Raw genomic sequence first — 26,011 nt, forward strand, 5'->3', positions numbered from 1 at the left:
GAAACGTGTACCTCGTGTCAACAATACGCAAAGAGCATATGGTGGCATGAGACTCTTAAAGAGAGCCCCTGGTGGACTCATAAAATAAAAAAATAAAAAAGTAGGCTACCTGATCTGGGGGGCTGAGTGCATCAGGTAGCTGCAAAAACTGCCACTTTCACTTTCGTCTTGGTCACAATGCTGCAAGGAGAGACTGTCTCTCACAGCGTGCAGGGAGGCGATGGAGCGGCAGGAGGCGTGGCCAGGGGAGATAGACCGGCCCAATGGCAGCTTTGGAAACCCTGCAGGAACGCCCCTGGTCGGTGTTTTGAACAGGGAATTCCTCTCCCCTGTGTTTACATCCGAGACAGTGACAAATATTGTTGCTAATCTTGGGAGGCTATGTTGCGGCGGTGGGGGGCAGAAAGCGGCAGTGGGGGGACACAGAGGTATGTCATGAGGCAGAGAACATTCCTCTGTGTTCCATCTGCCCCCGAAGATCCACCTCGGGTTCTCTTTAAAGGGATACTGTAGGGGGGTCGGGGGAAAATGAGTTGAACTTACCCGGGGCTTCTAACGGTCCCCCGCAGACATCCTGTGTTGGCGCAGCCACTCACCGATGCTCCGGCCCCGCCTCCGGTTCACTTCTGGAATTTCTGACTTTAAAGTCAGAAAACCACTGCGCCTGCGTTGCCGTGTCCTCACTCCCGCTGATGTCACCAGGAGTGTATAGCAGAAGCCCAGTATGGTCTGTGTCTGCGCAGTCTGCTCCTGCTGCCATCAGCGGGATCGAGGACACGGCAACGCAGGCGCATTGGTTTTCAGACTTTAAAGTCAGAAATTCCAGAAGTGAACCGGAGGCGGGGCCGGAGCATCGGTGAGTGGCTGCGCGGGCACAGGATGTCTGCGGGGGACCATTAGAAGCCCCGGGTAAGTTCAGCTCATTTTCCCCCGACCCCCCTACAGTATCCCTTTAAGGCTGGGTCTAATGCTTTTGTGAGCGTTTTTGGCTTACCAACAATCGTCGGCGGTTTCAAAGACGTTTTGCCAATGAAAGTGAATGGCGGTGAACCCACTAGAGCGATTGCGATGAAAGCTAATCGCAGTCACAGGATATGCAGCATGTTGTGAGCATTTGCGCTCGAATGTCTTGTATTGCAGCACAGAAATCGTTTCTAAAATCGCTTACAAATTTGATACCACAAAACGCTACTGATTGCGATAGTGGGTCCCAGCGGACCCTTTTCCACTGAGAAATGCGATCGTAACCTCAACTGTGCTGCGATGCATTCCTTTGTATTACCCACTGCATTGGCAATTTGTCGCGTGTACACACGGTGCGTTTATTTTGCGATTTGGACCAGGAGGGAAAAAAAACAAGCAGTAAATAAAAAATATTTTGAATTGCCAGATTGCAGAAAAATCTCATAGTGGTGCGATTGCTACACGATTTTCCTGAGACCCAAAGTATAGGAGTCGCATGTAGTCGCATTAAACGTGCAGCAGGATGGCGAGTGTGATCGTGACAAAATCGCATTGCAAAGGAAACGCATTAACGTAAACGTTTACCACCGATTCCATCTAGTTTCCTGTACCTAGGATTTTGCGATTCACAAACGATTTGGAATCCAATAGCAAAACGCTGGTAGTAGAAAGGGGCAGGTTAAACAGTTTACAATAGGCAGTAGTCAGGTTTTGGACTAATTCATCTCCTCATGGAGGGTTCTCAAGGTTTTTCTTTATTTTCAAAAGTATTTACTAAAAAGCAGTTGATCAGTCCAACTGCCAGAATAGTGTGCAAGCGAGTAGGCGAGACATCTTTGTATAGGTGCCCACTAACGGTGCAATTTTTCCTTCAGATGCCAACTTTTCGACACAATTTTATGATTGAATTGTATAAAAAACTGTGCCGTGTGTGGCAGACTGGTGCAAGTTGATGTGAAACGATTCTTTGGTCGACTGGAAAACAAAAATAATATTGATCCGAAAGATGGATTTTGAATGTAAATCCTTCTGAAAGTGGAGCTGAACTCTTGCACAGGACAAAAGGAAAGCATAGAGAAATTCACCCTGTATGTATTTACAGAGTTTAGCCTGTCTCATTCCCCCTCATCTGTGACTAATCACAAATTGCAATTTGATCTCTCAGCTGTGTCAGCTGGCTGCCATGGCAGAACAGCTAATTTGAAAACACAGAATGTTAACAATATGTCTGCTTCCATGAAAGCAGGAAGTAGACATGCAGCAGATTTATTGCAGGATCTGTATCAGTTGTAACAAAGAATTTTTTTTTTATTTAAAAGTCATTATGCTGTTGCTTATCTTTTAGATCAGAGAACAAGTTCTGAGTTCAGGTTCATGATAAATCATTCCATTAATGGGAACAATTAATACTTTCCTTCCAATTAGTTTTGCTCGTTCAAATTGCGCCAAAAGATCGAATCTGAAGAAAAAATTGTACCATTAATGGGCACCTTTAAGATGATTTCCAGGGTTCGCTTTTGTAAAAAATAAAGGAGATTCTGAGAATGCTCCATGAGGAGATGGACTAGCCTAAAATCTGTCAGACGTTTACTGCCTACTCTAATTGACAGCAACATAGGAAAAAAGCAATTTACAGCGCATATGAACATGGTGAAATATGTGTCTTATAAGTATGTGTGCAGATTTATTTTAAATTTTTTTGTGATTGTGTTCACTTAAGTGGTCTGAAACTCAGCTTTTCCTCTTTGTTCTAAAAGATTATTTACAGCCTTAAGTCTACTACCACACAAAAAAAATGTAGCAGAACAGCATTCAAACACTTAAACACAGCACTTTGTTCTTCATTGGAAAGCTCCCTGCAGTATAATCGGCATCTCAAGAGGTGATAACATTATCTTTTGTTTACATTCCTCTGTTGCTACAATTAGTTATTATTATTATTTAGTATTTATATAGCGCCGACATCTTACACAGCGCTGTACAGAGAATATAGTCTTGTCACTAACTGTCCCTCAGAGGAGCTCACAATCTAATCCCTACCATAGTAGTATGTATTGTGTAGTGTATTTATTGTAGTCTAGGGCCAATTTAGGGGGAAGCCAGTTAACTTTTCTGTATGTTTTTGGGATGTGGGAGGAAACCGGAGTGCCTGGAGGAAACCCATGAGACACGGGGAGAACATACAAACTCTTTGCAGATGTTGACCTGGGTGGGGTTCGAACCAGGAACCCAGCACTGCAAGGCCAGAGTGCTAACCACTATGTCACCGCGCTGCCCTGTAATTAGTTACAGCCAGCCATGTGCTGAAACGGAACTGTACTGAGCTGACAAGCAGACAGATGAGAACTCATCATTAGATAGCTGCTATGTTTATACATTGAAATCTATGAATAAAATGCAATGGCAGCTTTCAGAGCAGATAATCTGTACTTTGGGAATTTGACAGACAATATTACTTGCGCACAAAAGTAAATATGGTAACTGAAGTGATAATAAAAAGTAGGGAACAGCATTTTTATTGAATGTGATGTCAGAGGTTTATACTGCTTTAATGAATATTTTTATTGAATGCACGGTGGATCTTGTCTTCCTGTTTTTGCTGCCCGGTACTCTCCTGACTGCAGGTGACTGACAGACACATCAGGCTCACATCTTACTGACGCACCACATTTTATTCTGCAGGGTCTGAGGCCTGGCATGCATTAATGCGATTTAATAAGAGCGACCATTGTCCCTGCGCACAATGGCCGCCGCCCGCACCGCGCCCCTCCCGGCAGCCAGGACGCCTGAGAGGCGAGGAAATAATTCAGCGACTTATAAATAGCTGTGACATTTCAGCATGGAAAATAAATATTTACCAGCCCCGAGAAAAAGATGAGAAATCGCTATTCTGAAAGTCAATAAGGGGCTGGGGTTGTCTGAAAACGACAATTGCATAGCTTAAATCACTATAACTACCGACTCAAGGACATCCGCGCTCAACGGCGGCAAAAGACTTAAACGGGCGATCAACCGCTATCAGAGAAACTCCTTCATTTTAAATGGATTTATTATTTAAAGAAATGTTCAAGTTATGCGTACATAGAAAAAAATGGAATATATAATTTCTACACAGGCTGGCTGTGGTTTCCTCATACTAACACAAGTTACATCATATTTGTCCGCTCTGGAAAGGTGGGAATAGGATAGAATATTTATTTAGCTGATTTAACAATTGGCTTACTGCTTTTCCTTGAAGTGGACCTGAACTCTTGCACAGGACAGAAAGAAAACATAGATAAATTCACCCTGTGTGTATTTAGACAGTTTAGCCTATCTAATACCTGCTCATCTGTGACTAATTACCAGTGTAATTTGATCTCTCAGCAGTGTCAGCTGGCTGTCTTGTCAGAGCAGCTAATTTGTAAACACATGGTGTTAACCCTATGTCCGCTTCCGTGAATGCAGGAAGTAGACACACTGTAGGTTTATTGTAGGATTTGTATCAGCTGTTACAAAGAAATGTTTTTCTTTAAAGGTTATTATGCTGTTGAATATATTTTAGAACAGAGAGGAAGTTCTGAGTTCAGGTCCGCTTTAAAAGCTGCCAAGGCTAAACTACAGATAACCAAACATGAAATGGGTAATTTGTACACCAGAGAAGTTTGAGCGCCCCACAGGCACCTATGTTAATAGCCGCAATTAGCAGCTATAACTGGACATTCGGTGCCAGAGGCGTCCAATGATTAGATAGTGTCACAATAGATTGTGACTCCCTGAGGCTGGGTTCAAACATGACATAGTGTTTAAATCCTGTGTTTTCCGCAGGTGTTTTTGCGTTTGAGGAATGCGTTTTTCATGAGTTTTCGCAGTTGCGAATCGCAAGTGCGTTTTTTGTGCATTTCTATTGGTTTTGCGTGCATTTTAATGCGCTTGTGGTTCGCTAATGAAAAACGCATATGCGTTTTGTATGCGTTTTTATTTTTTAAATTAATGCCAATCACCAGGAAAACATTAGGAAGTGGAAACACAGAGATCTTTACTTTTTAATTGAAAACGCAGCAGAAAACGCATGAAAATCGCAATGCATATGCGTCACCATAGACTTTCGTTATGTACGTTTTGGCAGCCAGCCTGCATATTAGGCAACACAAACAGCGTTTTGCAGAACGCTTACTGTAAAACGCAAGTGCAATGCTGGTCCTTCTGCGTCCCATAGACTAACATTGCTGCATAAAACGCTCCGCAAGCATTTCTGCCATGTGTGCACCCAGCCTGAGGGACACGGTAACCAAGAATTGAACTTCATCCCAATCAGTAGCTGATACCCCCTTTCCCATGAGAAATCTATTCCTTTTCACAAACAGATCATCAGGGGGCGCTGTATGGCTGATATTGTTGTGAAACCCCTCCCACACAGGGCCGGCGCTACCATAGAGGCAAAGGGGGCAATTGCCCTAGGGCCCCAGAGCTTGTAGGGGCCCCCAGTGGCTACAAGAGGGAAAAAACTTTTTTAAATCGACATAATAGTTTGAGAAAATTTTAAAGTTTCAAAGGAAAAAAAATACACATTTAAAAACCCGCCGACATTAATGGTTAATAGCAAATCCACCTTAAATGCTAGAAACCCTAAATTTGCAGGATATGTTAAGGAGATCATTGGGAATAAGAGGAAAAAACAATTTTTCAAAAAGACCTTATAGGTTTTGAGAAAATCGATTTTAAAGTTTCGAAGGAAAAAAGTATACTTTTAAATGCGGTAAATGTCACTTTTAGTACCTAATGGTAGTGTAATTTTACATGCATCAAACGAAAGCGCAATACATTTCCTGACGGGGTTTCCAGGGGGTCCATACGCAGCCGCAGTGCTTTGGCCAGGGATCGCTATACAGCCGCAATATGGCTGTATGAAGATCCCTGGCATTTTTTCCTATTTTCCCAATTTTTTTTTTTATGTTTAGAGTGCGGAAATTTAAAAAAAAAAATTATGTGGGGTCCCCCCTCCTGAAACTTTTTAACCCCTTGTCCCCCATGCAGGCTGGGGTAGCCAGAATGTGGAGCTCCGACCGATTGGGGCTTCACACCCTGACTATACCAGCTGCAAAAAAGGTCCCTTAATGCCGATTTTTGTTCTGGGATATCTGTTGGGTGGGTGGGGGGGGGGGCAGGGTTATTTTGCCCTGGGGCTCCATTGTTGCTTAAACCGGCCCTGCTCCCACAAGAAGCTCTGAGGACCGCGGTGCTCCTGGCAGTTTCCTGTTTGTGAACCTTGTTGCATTGTGGGAAATAGCTGTTTACAGTTGTTTCCAACTGCCAAAACAGCAAGCAGCAGCTACATCACCTGCCAGCAGTACAAATGTCATCATGTAATAAATGTCAGAATGTAAATCAGGGATTAAAAGAATTTACAATGGGAATACACTGACTAAATCATTTATACATAATTATTGTAAAAACTAAGCACTTTTTTTATTACATTATTTTCACTTGAGTTCCTCTTCAAGGCTGATACACACAATGCAATTTCCCATCAGATCCAAGGGGTGAATTGATGATTTCCAGGTTGTACGATCTCCTACCGATCAAGAATGGGATTGAATTTCAGTTTTTGACCGATTGCAGATTGGACATGCTGAAAATGATCGATCTGATGGGAATTTGCATTGTGTGTACCAGCCTTTAATGGCATGGATTTAGTATTCAATATGCTCTGTAAAGTGCTGTGCAAAATGTATTAACACTATATAAATGCATAATAATGATGATAATGGTCACATTAAAATCTATGGATGTGGAAGGCAAAAAGCATCAGACTTACCATGATTATTGCAGGTAGACACTCCCATGTAGCGCTCACTCTCAAACAGTCCATTCTGTGCTTCATTCCCTGGAGAACAGAGAGAGATAAGAGCCTGAAATACAGGTCACAAGAATACATGTACTTATAGAACTGGTGCAAAGGGGGCTGTCTCTGGCCCTCTTATTAGCTCCCCAGAATGTTCCCCATGGCTGCTACGTCAGTGATTTTTTTACCCAAGCAGTGACCTCAATGGCAGTAAAAATATAAAAAAAAATTCCAAAATCTTCTCATGGAGAGGCCCAATAATGTAAACCTTGTACTGCGGCCCATAGCTCCTTAACTCATTAGCAGCTCCAATAGAGTTATCTCATATGAGATAAGTGCGCTGCTTGTTGTGACCTCCGTCGGCAGAACTCTCTGTGCTGTAAATTCTTGGAATGCTTTGCTCTGTCTCTACTAGCAGAAGATATAGAAACTGAAAGCAGAATCCTCTGTTATTGTCTCACACTGCCCCCTAGTGACAAGTGGCCATAAATACACATTACAGCAGTACTAATTAGAAGTAAGGAAATGTAACAAATAAATAAAAAAAAGTGCTAAAATAAATTGGCCTGAAGCACTTGCAAGCTTCTAAATCAATTGGCTGCTAAAGGGTTAAAGAGCTATAAATACAAGATGGCCACCGAATTATCAATACATAACATTTTATACAGAAACGGCAAACACTCTGAAAGAAGCCAATATTTTCACCTTTTTTTCAGTGGTATAAAATGTTTAAATCGGATTATTGCCAAAGTATTATAGGCATTTTTACAGCGAAGGTCCGGATCCCCCATTCCCCAATTGTCAGCCTTGTGCTTACATACCCGCGTGCATGAAAAAAAGCGCATGGCTGAATAACAAATTGGCGCGGCTGGATAACTAAATCTCATTAACGAAAACGTTTTTTTACCACCCCCCTGATGGTGCCTAACTAACCACCCCCCCGGTAGTGTCTCACCCTAACCCCCCCCCCCCTGGTGGTGCCTAACCATAACCACGCCCCCCCCTGATGGTGCCTAACCCTAACCGCCCCCCTTGCGATGTCTAACCCGAACCACCGCCCTGGTGGCGCCTAACCCTAACCATCCCCCTGGTGGTGCCTAACCCTAACCACCCCCCTGGTGGTGCCTAACCCTAACCATCCCCCTGGTGGTGCCTAACCCTTACCATCCCCCTGGTGGTGCCTAACCCTAACCACCCCCCTGGTGGTGCCTAACCCTAACCACCCCCCTGGTGGTGCCTAACCCTAACCATCCCCCTGGTGGTGCCTAACCCTAACCATCCCCCTGGTGGTGCCTAACCCTAACCATCCCCCTGGTGGTGCCTAACCCTAACCATCCCCCTGGTGGTGCCTAACCTTAACCACCCCCCTGGTGGTGCCTAACCCTAACCATCCCCCTGGTGGTGCCTAACCCTAACCATCCCCCTGGTGGTGCCCAACTCTAACTACCCCCCTGGTGGTGCCTAACCCTAGCCATCCCCTTGGTGGTGCCTAACCCTAACCACCTCCCTGGTGGTGCCTAACCCTAACCACCCCCCTGGTGGTGTCTAACCCTAACCATCCCCCTGGTGGTGCCTAACCCTAACCACCTCCTTGGTGGTGCCTAACCCTAACCACTCCCCTGGTGGTGCCTAACCCTAACCACCTCCCTGGTGGTGCCTAACCCCAACTACCAACACCCCCCCCCCCCCCCACACACACACACACACACACAAACACTCTTTAACACATAGAAACGATAATATGTAAGAAAGTAAAATCTGTACATACAAATGAAATTATATGACAAAAACTATAACTTTGCTATTCTCTAGAATAACATATTTCGAAAACTATAACGTTCTTATGTGGAAAACAATATTTGGGCTGGTGCACACCAAAAACCGCAAGCAGATCCGCAAAATGCTAGCAGATTTTTAAACGCTTTTTTTTATTTTTATGAGGCATTTTGCTAGCGTTTTGCGGATTGCTGCTGCGGTTTTCAGTATAGTAGATTTCATATATTGTTACAGTAAAGCTGTTACTGAACAGCTTCTGTAACAAAAACGCCTGCAAAACCGCTCTGAACAGGCGTTTTTCAGAGCGGTTTGCGTTTTTCCTATACTTAACATTGAGGCAGAAACGCATCCGCAATCCAAAAAATGCCTCACCCAGGCATTTTTCGTTTCTGCAAAACGCCTGCAGCTCTGGTGTGCACCACCCCATTGAGATACATTGACCAAGCAGATCCGCAGCCGCAAGCGGATCTGAAAACGCCCAAAAAGCCGCTCGGTGTGCACCAGCCCTTAATCAGGCACACTTTTTTTATTGCTTTGGGCACCGTATACCCAAAAAATGCATTAGAGTGGCGCCCAAATTGTCCATTAGCCACCAGCGCCCTTTTTTCCTGCTAACCCCCCCCCCCCCCCCCACACACACACACAGATCATTGCCGTGACACAGATCAGTCCGGCGCAGATCGTTATTGGAACGTATTTTAGCAAGAATGACATATTCCCGACTGCTGCAGGGGAATCTATCGAGGAATAAAACATTTGCCTTTTATTTGGGGGGAGGGGAAGGTTCATGCTCTCCGTGGTTAATATTCCTGCGCAGTCAGTCAACGCGGCGATTAATTCAATACGAACGCTTCCATCGTGCCAAAAGTTCATAAACATCAAACCAAACTAATATCATCCCTTTGTGTTCTAATGTGTATTTCTCCCAGGACCGCCCTGCGCGGCTTGTCACCGGAGAGGCAGCTGGCTGCGATCTCCCCTCGCACGCCAGACTATTCCCTGTAATAAAACATTCATGAGGCAGATACATCAGTCTGAACTTCCCATCGCTCGCAATAAAAAAGGTGTGAAAATCCCTAAGAAGGTGACAGCCCCCCCCCCCCAGTTACCCCCCCCCCCCCCCTCCCACTTCCCCCGGAGGCATCAAACACACTAAGCTGATGAACAGGAGCGCGTCGATGAGCCGTCCGAGCGCCGCTGACAAAATATTATGACACGTATTCCGCTTTATTGGTGGTTTGTGGCAATTAGCATTGTTCTTTATTTATGTTGCGTGGCTCTCTGTGCTTTCCTCAGCCTTTCACAGCAGCGGAGAAATCACAGAATACACAGATCAAAACAAAAGGGCGCCAAACAGAATAAAAGGGGCCGCGCACGTGATTCTTTTTTATATTTTTTTTCTGATTAGAGAATTCCGAATTCAGTCAAATAAAACAATGACTGTAGTAGAAGACAAGGCAATGGGAGTCGGCACTGCAAGCAGCCCCCGTAGAAGTGCATTTCTGTGCGAAACAGCCGTCAGGCAGCTATGCCCTGCACCCACCACCCACTGACTGCCCATCAGGACCGGTAGCAGTGTTGCCAACTCATCCCTTTAATTACTGACAGATATGAATTATACAGGTTTCAGGGCTAGGTAGATGTAGTTAAAGGCACTGATTATGTTTAAAGTCGGAGGCTGGAACGAGTGGCCCGGCGGTGGAATAATTGGATGCAGAGCTCCTCTTAGGTGAGTATTCGTCTTTTACTGAGCATTAATCTCCAACAAGCATACAGATGTTTCAGCATATTATTATTATTTAATATTTATATAGCACTGACATCTTCTGCAGCACTTTACAGAGTACATAGTCATGTCACTGACTGTCCTCAGAGGAGCTCACACTCTAATCCTACCATAGTCATAGCCTAATGTCCTGCCATATTATTAGTATGTATTTATATAGCACTGACATCTTCTGCAGCACATTACAGAGTACACAGTCATGTCACTGACTGTCCTCAGAGGAGCTCACACTCTAATCCTACCATAGTCATAGTGTAATGTCCTACCATATTATTATTATGTATTTATATACCACTGACATCTCCTGCAGCACATTACAGAGTACATAGTCATGTCACTGACTGTCCTCAGAGGAGCTCACACTCTAATCCTACCATAGTCATAGCCTAATGTCCTGCCATATTATTAGTATGTATTTATATAGCACTGACATCTTCTGCAGCACATTACAGAGTACACAGTCATGTCACTGACTGTCCTCAGAGGAGCTCACACTCTAATCCTACCATAGTCATAGTGTAATGTCCTACCATATTATTATTATGTATTTATATACCACTGACATCTCCTGCAGCACATTACAGAGTACATAGTCATGTCACTGACTGTCCTCAGAGGAACTCACACTCTAATCCTACCATAGTCATAGCCTAATGTCCTGCCATATTATTAGTATGTATTTATATAGCACTGACATCTTCTGCAGCACATTACAGAGTACATAGTCATGTCACTGACTGTCCTCAGAGGAGCTCACACTCTAATCCTACCATAGTCATAGTCTAATGTCCTACCATATTATTATTATGTAGTTATATAGCACTGACATCTTCTGCAGCACATTACAGAGTACATAGTCATCATGTCACAGACTGTCCTCAGAAGAGCTCACACTCTAATCCTACCATAGTCATAGTCTAATGTCCTACCATATTATTATTATGCATTTATATAGCACTGACATCTTCTGCAACACTTTACAGAGTACATAGTCATGTCACTGACTGTCCTCAGAGGAGCTCACACTCTAATCCTGCCATAGTCATAGTCTAAAGCCCTACCATAGTATGATTATGTATTTATATAGCACTGACATCTTCTGCAGTCACTGACTGTCCTCAGAGGAGCTCACAATCTAATCCTACCATAGTCATAGTCTAATGTCCTACCATATTATTATTATGTATTTATATGGCACTGACATCTTCTGCAGCACTATACAGAGTACATAGTCATGTCACTGATTGTCCTCAGAGGAGCTCACAATCTAATCCTACCATAATCATAGTCTAATGTCCTACCATATTATTATGTATTTATATAACATTGACATCTTCTGCAGCACTTTACAGAGTACATAGTCATGTCTCGGACTGGCCTCAGAGGAGCTTACACTCTAATAATGCCATAGTCATAGTCTAATGTGCTACCATATTATTATTATGTATTTATATAGCACTGACATCTTCTGCAGCACATTACTGAGTGCATAGTCATGTCACTGACTGTCCTCAGAGGACCTCACAATCTAATCCTACCATAGTCATAGTCTAATGTCCTACCATATTATTATTATGTATTTATATGGCACTGACATCTTCTGCAGCACTGTACAGAGTACATAGTCATGTCACTGATTGTCCTCAGAGGAGCTCACAATCTAATCCTACCATAGTCATAGTCTAATGTCCTACCATATTATTATGTATTTATATGGCACTGACATCTTCTGCAGCACATTACAGAGTACATAGTCATGTCACTGACTGTCCTCAGAGGAGCTCACAATCTATTCCTACCATAGTCATAGTCTAAAGCCCTACCATAGTATGATTATGTATTTATATGGCACTGACATCTTCTGCAGCACTTTACAGAGTACATAGTCTTGTCACTAACTGTCCTCAGAGGAGCTCACAATCTAATCTCTACTATAGTCATATGTCTATGTATGCATCGTGTAGTGTATGTATCCTTTAATGCCAATTTAAAGGGAACCCAATTAAATTACATCTACGGTATATATATAAAATCGGATGTATGTATGTGTGTGTGTGTGTATGTGCCGCGATCACTCGAAAACGGCTTGACCGATTTGAACAAAACTTGGTATACAGATCCCTTACTACCTGGGATGATATGTTCTGGGGGTCTTGGGTCCCCCCTGCATACGTGGGCGGAGCTACAAACAGCAAATCAGATTTCACCCGTTCAAGTCAATGGAAAAAATGTAAAAAGGCTGCCATTCTCACAGTAATCAAGCCAGAGTCCCCACGCATGGCACAGTTGGTCACTTGGTGACCGAGGTTACAAATCCAGAAAAAGTGGGCGGAGCATAAAACAGCCAATCAAATTTCAGCCGTTCATTTTAAATGGGAAAATGTGAACTGCAGCCATTCTTAGACTGTTAATCGCAGGGGTCTCAACCTTGACACAGTTTGTCACTGGGTGAATGCAATTAAGATTCAAGAAAATGGGTGGAGCCTACAACATCCAATCAAAATTCACCTATTGATTTTCAAGGGGGAATATTGAAACTACTGCTATTCTTACACTTTTAATGGCAGAGGCTTCAAACTTGCTACAGTTGGTCATTGGGTGACTGGGGTCCAAATTCACTAAAGGGGCGGGGCCACATACAGCCAATCAGATTTCCTTGGTGGATAAACTGCTTCCATTCACACATTTTTGATGTCAGGAACCTGAAAGCTCACAAACTTGGTCATTGAGTGACTGTGTGTCAAGGTTACAAAAAGTGGGTGGAGCCAAAACAACTTTTACTGGGAAAATATAAACTGCAGCCATTCTTACACTGTTAATGGCAGAGTTCTCAAACTTTGCACAGTTGGTCACTGGGTGACTGAGATTAAGATTTTGGAAGGTGGGTGGAGCCTTCAACAGCCAATAAAAAAATCACCTTTTGATTTTCAAAGGGAATATTTAAGCTGCTACCATTCTCTTATACTGTTAAAAGCAGATGCCTCAAACCTGGTACAGTTGGTCACTGGGTGACTAGGATCCAAATTCAGAAAGGGGCGGGGCCACAAACAGCCAGATTTGTTTATTTTTCAATGGGAATATGCAAAGTATTGATACCAAGGACCCCAAAGCTGATAAACTTGATAATTGAGTGACTGCATGTCAAAGGTAGAAAAAGTGGGCGGTGCCAACAACTAAATTTTTTTACATGGCAGGGTTCCCAAACTTTACACAATTGGCCACTGGGTGACTGGGATGAATATTCAGAAATGTGGGTGGAGCCTACAACAGCCAATCAAAATTTACCTAATGATTTCCAAGGGGAATATTCACATTGCTACCATTCTTACACTGTTAATGGCAGAGGTCTCAAACCTGATACAGTCAGTCATTGGGTGACTGGGGTACAAATTCGATAAAGGGGTGGAGCCACAAACAGCCAATCAGATTTGTTAGATTGATTTCAGCCATTCTGTTATTGGCAGGGTTCTCAAATGTTACACAGTTGGCCACTGGGTGACTGGGACTAATATTCAGGAAAGTGGGTGGACCCTCAGCAGCCAATCAAAATTCACCTTTTGATTTTCAAGGGGAATATTTACATTGCTGCCATTCTTACACTCTTAATGGCAGAGGTCTAAAATCTGCTACAGTCAGTCACTGGGAGACTGGGGTTTAAATTCTGAAGGAAGCGGGCCAAAAACAGCCAATCATATTTGTTTAATTTCAATGGTAAAATGCAACTTATTGATGCCAAGGACCCCAAAGCTCATAAACTTGGTCATTAAGTGACTGTATGTCAAGGTTAGAAATAGTGGGCGGAGCCAAAAACAACTAACTTTTTACATGGGAAAATGTAAACTGCAGCTTTTCTTTCACTGTTAATGGCAGGGTTCTCAAACTTCACACAGTTGGTCACTGGGTGACTAGGATTAATATTCGGAAAAGTGGGTGGAGCCTACAAGAGCCAATCCAAATTCACCTATTGATTTTCAAGGGGAATATTGAAACTGCAGCCATTCTTATACTGTTAATAGCAGAGGCCTCAAATCTGCTACAGTCAGTCGTTAAGTGTCTGGGGTTCAAATTCAGTAAAGGGGCTGAGCTAAAAACAGCCAGATTTCTTTGCTGAATAAACTGCTTCCATTAGCACAATTTTGATGCCAGGAACCCAAAAGCTCACAAACTTGGTCATTGAGTAGTGAGTGTGTGTCCAGGTTACAAACACTGGGTGGAGTTACAAACAGATTTTCCCGGGAAATTGTAAACTGCAGCTCTTTTTCACTTTTAATGGCAGGGTTCTCAAACTTAGCATAGCTGCTTACTGGGTGACTGGGATTAATATTCACAAAAGTGGGTGGAGCCTAAAATGCCAATCAAAAATCACATATCGCTTTTCAAGGAGAATATTAAAATTGCTGCCATTCTTGCACTGTTAATGGCACAAGCCTCAAACCTGGTACAGTTGGTCATTTGGTCACTGGGGCTCAAATTCAGAAAAGGGGGCAGAGCTACAAACAGTGAATCAGATTTGTTTCATTTCATGGGAAAATACAAATTATTGATGCCAAGGACCCCAAAGCTCACAAACTTGGGCATTGAGTAGTGACTTTGTGTCAAGGTTACAAAAAGTGGGCGGAGCCAAAAACACATTTCACTGGGAAAGTGTAAACTGCAGCCATTCTTACACTGTTAATGGCAGGGTTCTCAAACTTTGCCCAGATGGTCACTGGGTGACTGAGATTAATATTCCGGGAAGTGGGTGGAGCCTATAATAGCCAATCCAAATTCACCTGTTGATTTTTAAGTGGAATATTTAAATTGCTGCCATTTTTACACTGTTAATAGCAGATGCCTCAAACCTGCTATAGTTGGTCAATGGGTGACTGGGGTTCAAATGCTGGAGAGGGGGTGAAGCCACAAACAACCAATCTGATTATTTTAATTTCTATGGGAATATACAAATTATTGATGCTAAAGACCCCAAAGCTCACAAACTTGGTCATTGAGTGTTTGTGTGTTAGGGTTAGAAAGTGGGCGGAGCCAACACCAGTCAAATACATACACGGGCAACGCCGGGTCATCAGTGGGTGGAGACAAATACAAATTTCACTGGGAAAATGTAAACTGCAGTCATTCTTACACTGTTAATGGCAGGGTTCTCAAACTTTGCACAGTTGGTCACTGGGTGACTGGGATTAATTATCAGAAAAGTGGGTGGAGCCTACAAAAGTGAATCAAACTTCACCTATTGCTTTTCTAAGGGAATATTTAATTGCTACCATTCTTGCACTGTTAATGGCACAGGCCTCAAACCTGGTACAGTTGGTCATTGGGTGACTGGGGTTCAAATTCAGAAAAGGGGGTGGAGCTACAAACAGCCAATCAGATTTTTTTCATTTCAATGCAAATTATTGATACCAAAGACGGCAAAGCTCACAAACTTGGTCATTGAGTAATTGTGTGTTAGGGTTAGAAAAAGTGGGTAGAGCCGACACCAGCCAGATACATACCCGGGCAACCAGCTAGTTATCTATATGTTTTAGGATGTGGGATGAAACCAGAGTGCCCGGAGGAAACCCACGCAGACACGGGGAGAACATACAAACTTTGTGCAGATAGTGCCCTGGCTGGGATTCAAACCGGGGAGCCAGCACTACAAGGCGACAGTGCTAACCACTACGCCACTGTGCTGTTTCAACCTGTTTCAATCATAATCAGTGCAAAGTGTGGATTGGACATGGTTCTGGGTAAAAAAGTGTCTGCTGGAGTCTTTATAAGTAGCCCCCCGCGTGTGTTGCGTTTATCAGGTAAACGTTCCGGTGCCAGTCTGTCGCTTCTGCTGCTGTACATAAGTCAGGAACCCGCAGAGCGGCTGCCTGGGGATCCGGGAGGTAATTTGATTGATGTAATTGGGGTGCACATCAGCTTTGCGCTCTCTGCTGCTCCCTGCATTATTTATTTAGTGCTGCTGATTTGTGTTGTTTTATGCCTTCGCCTCGGCTTGTCATCGGTGAGTTGAGAGCGATGTGCGGTCGCCTTTGACAGCATTTAGCAGGAGAACCTCCTCATCCACCAGCAGCCAGATTGTGTCGCTGGCAATGATGTGAGCATGTTTGCAGCTCTGGCACCTCAGGGCTGTGCTGAGAAATGTGAGGTACAGAGAAATCACAGCAATCAGCACAGATGAAAGCTTTGATGTGTGTCCTGCTTGCTAAGGCAGAGCTCCGGGAGATATTTCTGTAGAGGGCAGAACTCGCACGCGGGCTGTGAGCAGCTCAGAACTGTCGCTGCCGCCCCGAGAGATGCCTTCCCAGAATGCTGACGCTGCAGTTTAGGTACAGATAAAAGGGGAAAGCAGAAAAGAGGGACAATATGGAAGTAAAGGAGGACTTGATTTACTAGAGGCCTCTCCAGAGGTCCCTGAGGACCCTTAATGGGAATACAAAAACTGCACAAACAATAGGTTCCAGTTGTCTCTTACCAAGACCACTATAGCATGCTCTTATATCATATTCCACTAACTAGATTCTTCTACAATCCATCATGAATGCTGCAGCTAGATGGTCTATCTTTCTCCCTGCTCCTCATCTGCTGCTCCTCTCTGCAAATCTCTACACTGGCTCCTCCCACCTACCATCATTTGCTGCTGCTCTTTGTAAACCTCAATACTGGCTCCACCCCCCATTCCTTATCTACTGCTCTTCTCTGCAAATTTCTACACTGGCTCCACCTATCATTCCCCATCTACTGGTGCTTCTTTCTGCAAATCTCTACACTGGCTCCTCCCACCTCTCATCTGCTGCTCCACTCTGCAAATCTCTTCACTGGCTCCTCCCACCACCCATCATTTGCTGCTGCTCTCTGCAAATCTCAATACTGGCTCCTTCCACCACTCCTCATCTGCTGCTCCTCTCTGCAAATCTGTACCCTGCCTCATCTCACCATCCCAAACTGTCACACAAAGGAACCAGTCCCGATCTGACATTTTTCGCACGTGTGTACGCACCTTAAAAGCAGGATAGATTTATTAATCAGGGTTGGGAGGTTGGGGGACGGGGTTAGGGTTAGGCAACTAGTAAGGCTATTTACTCAAAAAGAACTTAAAGTGAATTAGACACGAAGCACCCTCATGTATTTTACCATATATATCAGTGGGAACATTAGAGAAAACACCTACCCTGCTCTCTGCTTCACTGCTCAGCCTGCTTGTGAGCAGCACTGATAAAATCCCCCACTGAGCATTCAGTCTCGCTTTGCTCAGGAATCATTATAGCTGAGTCTGTCTTCTCTGATGTCTTTTCAAGCCCAAGCCTGCCCCCTTGTGGCTCTGCTATAATGACTCAGCTATAATGATTCCTGAGCAAAGCCAGACTGAATGCTCAGTCAGGGATTTTATCAGGGCTGATAACAGGCAGGCTGAGCAGTGCAGAATGAAACAGAGAGCAGGGTAGGTAAAGACGAAAACTTCACCGAAAACAGCATTGCGTTGCGTAGCCAAAGTACGCAACTGGCGCAAAAACAAACGGTACCTGGATTCAAACATATGCCTTCCGGCCACCTAAATATAAACATGGGCATGGTTGAAAGGCCTCAGTTTATCTTTTCCCCAATTATAATTAAAAAAAAGGTTGAAAACACAGAAAAAATTGCTTGCGCCTCTACACTACGAAACTGTCAATTTACTACACACCATACAAACTTTCAAAGACTCTTGATGAGAAATTTTCCGCCACTCCCGATCGAGAAAAATAATTTTAAAAAAAAGGAAATTCCATTGGAATTTTCACTTGAATGAAAAAAAAAAAAAAAAAAAAAAGCTTTTGATTTTTCTGTTGAAAGGATCACTTTTATCAAACTACTGTAAAACTGGATCATTTTATTGTATTGTGTGTGGCCACCTTAAAAAGGGATTGCCAACCATAAAATCAAATTCCATTTACCCACTGCTCTGTGTTTATTATGCAGTCCACAACCTGACCCTGCATTGCTCTCCAATCTAATCATAAATGTTTCTTCTGTAATAAATCTTATTTCGGTCAGCCTGGCTCTATTGGGTACATTGCCGAGGAGAAGGAAGCTTGTTATCTCTCCTCCCACATTCACACTCTTCACTGATTGGCTGAGGGCAGTTCAGTGTGACACGAGGCTGAAATCTGATCTATACTGTGCTCACAAGTGTTTACAAAGCAAGCTAGCTATGACAGCACAGATTCTAGGAGAAAAAAGTAAAGGGGGAAATGACACCAGGATTGGCCTCAGTCAGAGGCAGTTAAGATGGAAAATGCAATCAACAGTTTTCTCTTTATTTACTGTATAAAATTCACTGAAATCAAAACCTGGATAGTACAATACATTTGTTATGTAAGTAGAACAAGAAGTTATCTACTTATATGTGTTTTTATTCCTGGGATAGTATGGCTGCCCCTGCTGCTTTAAGACAGGCGCATCTCTCGTGAGATATAAGAGCTTTACATTTGCATAGCAGCCATTTCTTCGTATGCATCACTTAATAGAAACAAACTATGAGCGTTATTCCACCTCACCGCCATTATTCCTTCCAATATGGTGAAGTAACAATAAGAACGAACCTGATACAATTAGCGTGATTCATTTAGCGAAGGCAGCGCCGCGCTCGCTAAACGAGGCTTTTAGTGTCATGTTCATCTTTTACAAATCCTCACGATGTGACAAGATTAATCCCAATCTCGTTTCTTTTTCTCCCCATTCTGCAGCTATTCTAAGCTCTTTTTAAATCCTTTGCCCTTTGCCTGAACTCCGGCAAAATGCAATAAGGAGAAACCGGTGAGAGGGCAGAGAGTGCGAGATTGAGTTATCCAATCGTTCAGCTTCTTAACAGAAGAAATCACAAGTTAAAAGTAATGGATATTCTTTAATAATAGATTTTGGGGGAAAAGTTTTTTTTTTTTTTTAAATCAGAAAAATGTGAAGGGTTGGCTATCAAAACCTCACATGTGCCACGTGTGTCCAGTAGATGGAGTCCTGGTACAGACTACAAACTAAAATCTGGCTTATCGTTAAATCAGATCACTCCACAATGAACGAAAAATTTTACATTTTTCCTATTTGTGTAATGATTATCACAACTGGTCCTGCATGACGCATTCATGATTCTCATTGAATATGTTCATGTCTCATATGCAGTGTCATGTCAGCAGCAGGGCTGTCATAATTAATTAATTTGTTAATTTAATTCATTTTCTATCTGACATACACAAATACAGAGTTAATTAGCTCTCACCAAAAGGCCTTCCTGGGCTTTTAAGCCTCCTGCTGATTAACAGCCCCATCCATCTAGATTTAACATTGACAGAAATAAAAAAAACTTGGCTTTTACCAGCCTGACAGTCTCCAAACCTCACTCCTCTAAGCTTTGCTAGCAGCTTCAAGGAGATTTTTATCTGTGTTCCCCACACAGCTGGTCTACTGGTATGCCAGTTGATTTCACTATAACCTTAAAGAACAACTGAAGAGAGAGGTATATGGAGGCTGCCATGTTTATTTCCTTTTAAGCAATAGCAGTTGACTGGCAGCCCTGCTGACCCTCTGCCTCTAATACTTTCAGCCATAGACCCTGAACAAGTATGCAGCAGATCTGACAGCCCTGATAAAATCTGTGACTGAGCATTCAGTCTGGCTTTGCTCAGGAATCATTAGAGCAGAGCCAGAAGGGGGCAGGCTTGGGCTTGAAAAGACATCAGAGAAGACAGACTCCGCTATAATGATTCCTGAGCAAACCCAGACTGATTGCTCAGTCGGGGATTTTATCAGGGCTGATAACAAGCAGGCTGAGCAGTGAAGGATGAAACAGAGAGAAAGGTAGGTGTTTTCTCTAATGTTCCCACTGATATATATGGTAAAATACATGAGGGTGCTTCATCTCTGGTTCACTTTAAAAGGAAATAAACATGGTAGCCTCCATAGTCTTCTCACTTCAGTTGTCCTTTAATTCATATTTTTTTCATAATTCATGTTTTTTCATAGCACTAGGATATGCTAGCAGAACAAGTTTTACAGAAGTTATTAAGGTTAATCTGACACACATTCTGGGGAGTTTTAAAGCAAATTGGACCTCCAGAACCTGAAGTAATAAAGGTTCTATGTAACTCTTCATAGTTAACACTCATGTTTCATGTTTCATGTGTGTGAACTCACAACGCCTTACTGAATGCAAATATGAAGTCCATTTATTGATATGACTTATGGGTACTGAGAAATCGAAATACCCCTGTATTGTCTCTTCCATTACTAATGTTGTCCAGTCGACTGGGGGGTATGCGAGGTGGGGGGGTCATGTGACCTTTGGAGGTGGCTATACAGAAGGATTTTGGATGTCAAGCTGATTGGCAGTGATGGTGTTCAAATTCTCGCTCGAGGTTGATCCAAACATCCGTTACTTAAGGCAAGTAAGGCAAGGCAAGAATCCTGAATATTGCTGATATTATGAGGAGGAGGAGGAAGGAAGTAAAATAAGTGCTACTTCTCAACTGATTTTCAGGGCAGAAATCAATTGTTTTCCAGATTTGGCCACCATTGCACAGTACAGGGCTGCCTTTAGTGTTGAAGGAAGATTTATTTAAAGAGAGTCTGAAGCCCAACAAAATACCTGTTTTTCCTGGCCATTTATGTTAAGCAGTAAGATCCTAGTTGAAACGCTGCATTCCCGCTGCAGAACGATGTATTTATATCCCCAAAACCCCGGGGCAAAATTCAGGGCTCCTTCCCGGTAGAGGCAGAGCTTTGCACTGTAGTCTCCGCCTCTCCCCGCCGCTCTTAGTCTTCTTTCACTGAGAGGGGTGGGGAGAGGTGGGGAGAGGCGGAGATTGACGCGAGCAGAGGCAGAGCTACAGCGCAAAGTTCTGCCTCCCCGGGCAGCAAAATCCATTACCTGGAAAGTTGTGGAATTTTGCCCCGGAGTTTGGGGGGGATAAATATCTGGTTCTGCTGCGGGAATGCAGCGTTTCAGCTATGATCTTATTGCTTAACATAAAATGGCCAGGAAAACCAGGTATTTTTATGGACTTCAGACGCTCTTTAAAGGATCTGAATTTCAAGTTGATCTCTTTCTTCTGCATCAAACTGAAAAAAGGACTGGAATTTCATGACATAAACGACTTGTCATAATGTCAGTAGTAAGCACAAAAAGGGCCTTTCTGCCAGAGAAAGCCTTGAGTGCCTCCATCTATTTATTGTTAACGTACTGATCTGATGACGACCTAATCATTGTAGTTCTACTGCATTCTCCTATCATCAAGATCACTGGTTGGCATTGAAGCTGCCTGCTTCATCTATTGAACGACATATCCCATGATTCCTTGTGGTGGCTGCTCTAAACCAAGGGCCTCCAACATGGTCTTGTTGTTGATAACCTGTTTTATTGATCATCTGCTGTTGTTGTGCTTTACTTATTGATAATCTGTTCTCTGTCTTACTTTGTTACCTATATTTGCCAAAACCAATACAAGGCATGACCTACCGTAGTTGTGCTTGGCGCATAAAACTGATTCTTAAAGAGAACCCGAGGCGGAATATTTAAATCTTGATAGGACCCAGAGGCATGTCATGTCCACAAGGACACGTCTCTGTGTCCTTCCTGCTAGTCCCCCCATGACTCTGCTGTACCCCCTGAAAATATCGCCAGGCTAGTGACAATCTGCTTGTCGCTAGCCTTCTGTATACCTGAGGCTTGTCAATCAGCCTCCTCCGCATTGCCGCCTACATTACAGACTCCCCGCCTCTGCTACCTTCCTCCAATCAGAAGCCAAGCCGCGGCCCAGGAGTACTTCCTGGATCAGCAGAGCCATGGCGGGACTAAGAGCGGCGATAGAAGGACATGGAGGCATGTCAGTGTGCACAGGACATGCCTTGGGGTTCTATTATGATTCGAATATTCTGCCTCGGTTTCTCTTTAACAAGATTGAATCCGAAAGACTAACATCACTTTGCAGCTCTGTTGGCCAACAGGATGACCATGAAAGGAGTGTAATCACAATATCTCACACCCATTGTCATCCAAACACAGGAAATGAAGTCATACAGTAATTATTTTTTTAGCAACTACTGCAAAGGAAGTACAGATGAGTAAAATTGCAACAATGTCTTTACCGTATATACTCGGGATAAACCAATCCTCAGATAAGCCTACCACCACCCAACATTTGCCGTCAACAACTCGCAATACAATATGAACCACCAATAAGCTGAACCCCCAAAAGACCACCAGATGAACCCCAAAAAGTCCACAAGCCTTGCTGGTTCCTGAGATGCCTCCCTATACCATATCTCAGGAGCCAATACACGAGTCAGAGGATACAACAGATCGCGAGTTTGCGGAATGTAAAAAAAACTTTGCAGTTTAGAATATTTGAAGGACATTTTGAGAGGCATAAATGACATTTCTAATTCCTATTTATTGCCTGATCCAATAACCATTCCAGGAGTTCTCCTTCAATCTCCCTTCCGTGACATTCAAATTTACTGAAGTAGAGCTTCAACCACTTACCCCCGAGACTCATTCATCTGGGATTATTCCATTTTCTTCTCAAACAATGGAAAACTGCCAAAACTGCCACTGTGTCATGTGCAAACAGCCAGCTGCAGAAAGCTGGGAGAAGACGTAAGCTGCAGTACCATCCAGGAGAAGGTTTGTTATTGCTGTCTGTGGGAGACAACCGCTGCAGCATCTCTCATCTTCCTCGCTCACCGGAGGATCCAGGAGAAGGTTTGTTATTGCTGTCTGTGGGAGACAACCACTGCAGCCTCTCTCAGCTTCCTCGCTCACCGGAGGATCCAGGAGGAGGTTTGTTATTGCTGTCTGTGGGTCCCGGCCGCTGCAGCCTCTTTCAGCTTCCTCGCTCACCGGAGGATCCAGGAGGAGGTTTGTTATTGCTGTCTGTGGATGCCGAACGCTGCAGCCTCTCTCAGCTTCCTCGCTCACCGGAGGATCCAGGAGAAGGTTTGTTATTGCTGTCTGTGGATGCCGAACGCTGCAGCCTCTCTCAGCTTCCTCGCTCACCGGAGGATCCAGGAGGAGGTTTGTTATTGCTGTCTGTGGATGCCGAACGCTGCAGCCTCTCTCAGCTTCCTCGCTCACCGGAGGATCCAGGAGAAGGTTTGTTATTGTTGTCTGTGGATGCCGAACGCTGCAGCCTCTCTCAGCTTCCTCGCTCACCGGAGGATCCAGGAGGAGGTTTGTTATTGCTGTCTGTGGGTCCCGGCCGCTGCAGCCTCTTTCAGCTTCCTCGCTCACCGGAGGATCCAGGAGGAGGTTTGTTATTGCTGTCTGTGGATGCCGAACGCTGCAGCCTCTCTCAGCTTCCTCGCTCACCGGAGGATCCAGGAGAAGGTTTGTTATTGCTGTCTGTGGATGCCGAACGCTGCAGCCTCTTTCAGCTTCCTCGCTCACCGGAGGATCCAGGAGGAGGTTTGTTATTGCTGTCTGTGGGTCCCGGCCGCTGCAGCCTCTTTCAGCTTCCTCGCTCACCGGAGGATCCAGGAGGAGGTTTGTTATTGCTGTCTGTGGATGCCGGCCTCTGCAGCCTCTTTCAGCTTCCTCGCTCACCGGAGGATCCAGGAGAAGGTTTGTTATTGCTGTCTGTGGGTCCCGGCCGCTGCAGCCTCTCTCAGCTTCCTCGCTCACCGGAGGATCCAGGAGGAGGTTTGTTATTGCTGTCTGTGGATGCTGAACGCTGCAGCCTCTTCCAGCTTCCTCGCTCACCGGAGGATCCAAGAGGAGGTTTGTTATTGCTGTCTGTGGGTCCCGGCCTTTGCAGCCTCTTTCAGCTTTCTCGCTCACCGGAGGATCCAGGAGAAGGTTTGTTATTGCTGTCTGTGGGTCCCGGCCTCTGCAGCCTCTTTCAGCTTCCTCGCTCACCGGAGGATCCAGGAGGAGGTCTGTTATTGCTGTCTGTGGATGCCGGCCTCTGCAGCCTCTCTCAGCTTCCTCGCTCACCGGAGGATCCAGGAGGAGGTTTGTTATAGCTGTCTGTGGATGCCGGCCTCTGCAGCCTCTCTCAGCTTCCTCGCTCACCAGAGGATCCAGGAGAAGGTTTGTTATTGCTGTCTGTGGATGCCGAACGCTGCAGCCTCTCTCAGCTTCCTCGCTCACCGGAGGATCCAGAAGGAAGTTTGTTATTGCTGTCTGTGGGTCCCGGCCGCTGCAGCCTCTTTCAGCTTCCTCGCTCACCGGAGGATCCAGAAGGAAGTTTGTTATTGCTGTCTGTGGGTCCCGGCCGCTGCAGCCTCTTTCAGCTTCCTCGCTCACCGGAGGATCCAGAAGGAAGTTTGTTATTGCTGTCTGTGGGTCCCGGCCGCTGCAGCCTCTCTCAGCTTCCTCGCTCACCGGAGGATCCAGGAGGTTTGTTATTGCTGTCTGTGGATTCCGGTCGCTGTAGCCTCTCTCAGCTTCCTCGCTCACCGGAGGATCCAGAAGGAAGTTTGTTATTGCTGTCTGTGGATGCCGGCCTCTGCAGCCTCTCTCAGTTTCCTCGCTCACCGGAGGATCCAGGAGGAGGTTTGTTATTGCTGTCTGTGGATGCCGAACGCTGCAGCCTCTCTCAGCTTCCTCGCTCACCGGAGGATCCAGGAGGTTTGTTATTGCTGTCTGTGGATTCCGGTCGCTGTAGCCTCTCTCAGCTTCCTCGCTCATTATTGCGGATTTACCCTTTTTTTTTGCTTCTTACGCCAAGTATATTGTGGCTCCCTCTTCTTGTGCAGTAGTGCCCCTTCCATTCCATGTGCAGGACCCTCTTTCAGGTATTTCATCCATGTACTGCAGCCCCTCCCATTCATGTGCAGCCCTCTCTTCCATGTGTAGCATCCATGTACAGAAACCTCCTCCCATTCCATGTGCAGCCCCTCTTTCCATGAGTAACATCTATGCACAGCAGCCTTCTCCCATTCCATGTGCAGCCCGCTCTTTCACGTGTTACATCCATGTACTGCAGCCCCCTCCCATTCCATGTGCAACCCCCTCTTTCACGTGTTACATCCATGTACTTCAGCCCCTTTGTTTCATGTACAACTCCCTTGAGCATCACGTCACTGAGGGTGTGGTGAGCATGTGACTGAGGGTGTGGTTAGCATGTCACTGAGCGGGTGGTGAGCATGTGACTGAGGGTGTGGTGAGCGTGTGACTGAGGGTGTGGTTAGCATGTCACTGAGCGGGTGGCGAGGGTGTGACTGAGGGTGTGGTGAGCATGTGACTGAGGGTGTGGTGAGCATGTGACTGAGGGTGTGGTGAGCATGTCACTGAGGGTGTGGCGAGGGTAGGACTGGAGGTGTAAATAAGCACTTTCGAGAGTGTTAGTTTTTTTTATTTTATCCAATTCTCTTATCCTGAGAATTCGGGAGTTGTGAACGTCTCAGTATTGCAGAGAGTCCCATGGTATCCAGAAACACCATAGCTAGATAATACCAGTTAAGTATCTCTGATATTTGCCTGGCCCTGATTTCTTGGTCCAATTTTCTATACATAACAAGCTTAAACTCCTGAGGCTATGGGATGAGGGAACCATACGCACAGCAGTAATTTCCTCCTAAATTTCATAAAAGCGATTTAATGCATTGTTATTTTATCCCGGTTATTTGAACCAGAGCCGCTCTGAGCAGGGCCATCAAAGAGGGTTAAATGTCATCTGGAGCTCTGGGGACTCGACGCCCAG

At 44.6% G+C, this 26,011-nt stretch overlaps 1 protein-coding gene across 1 annotated transcript in view; it reads right to left on the reverse strand.

The window, feature by feature from the left end:
• THSD7A (thrombospondin type 1 domain containing 7A) overlaps positions 1-26,011 on the reverse strand; it is a 570,344-nt gene that overhangs the window by 488,969 nt on the left and 55,364 nt on the right. The window contains exon 2 of the mRNA XM_068235085.1: positions 6,761-6,829. The gene's annotated coding sequence lies outside the window, so the exon portion shown is untranslated. The remainder of the gene's footprint in view (positions 1-6,760; positions 6,830-26,011) is intronic.

The sequence above is a fragment of the Hyperolius riggenbachi genome, chromosome 5, assembly GCF_040937935.1.
Source record: "Hyperolius riggenbachi isolate aHypRig1 chromosome 5, aHypRig1.pri, whole genome shotgun sequence".
Lineage (NCBI taxonomy): Eukaryota > Metazoa > Chordata > Amphibia > Anura > Hyperoliidae > Hyperolius > Hyperolius riggenbachi.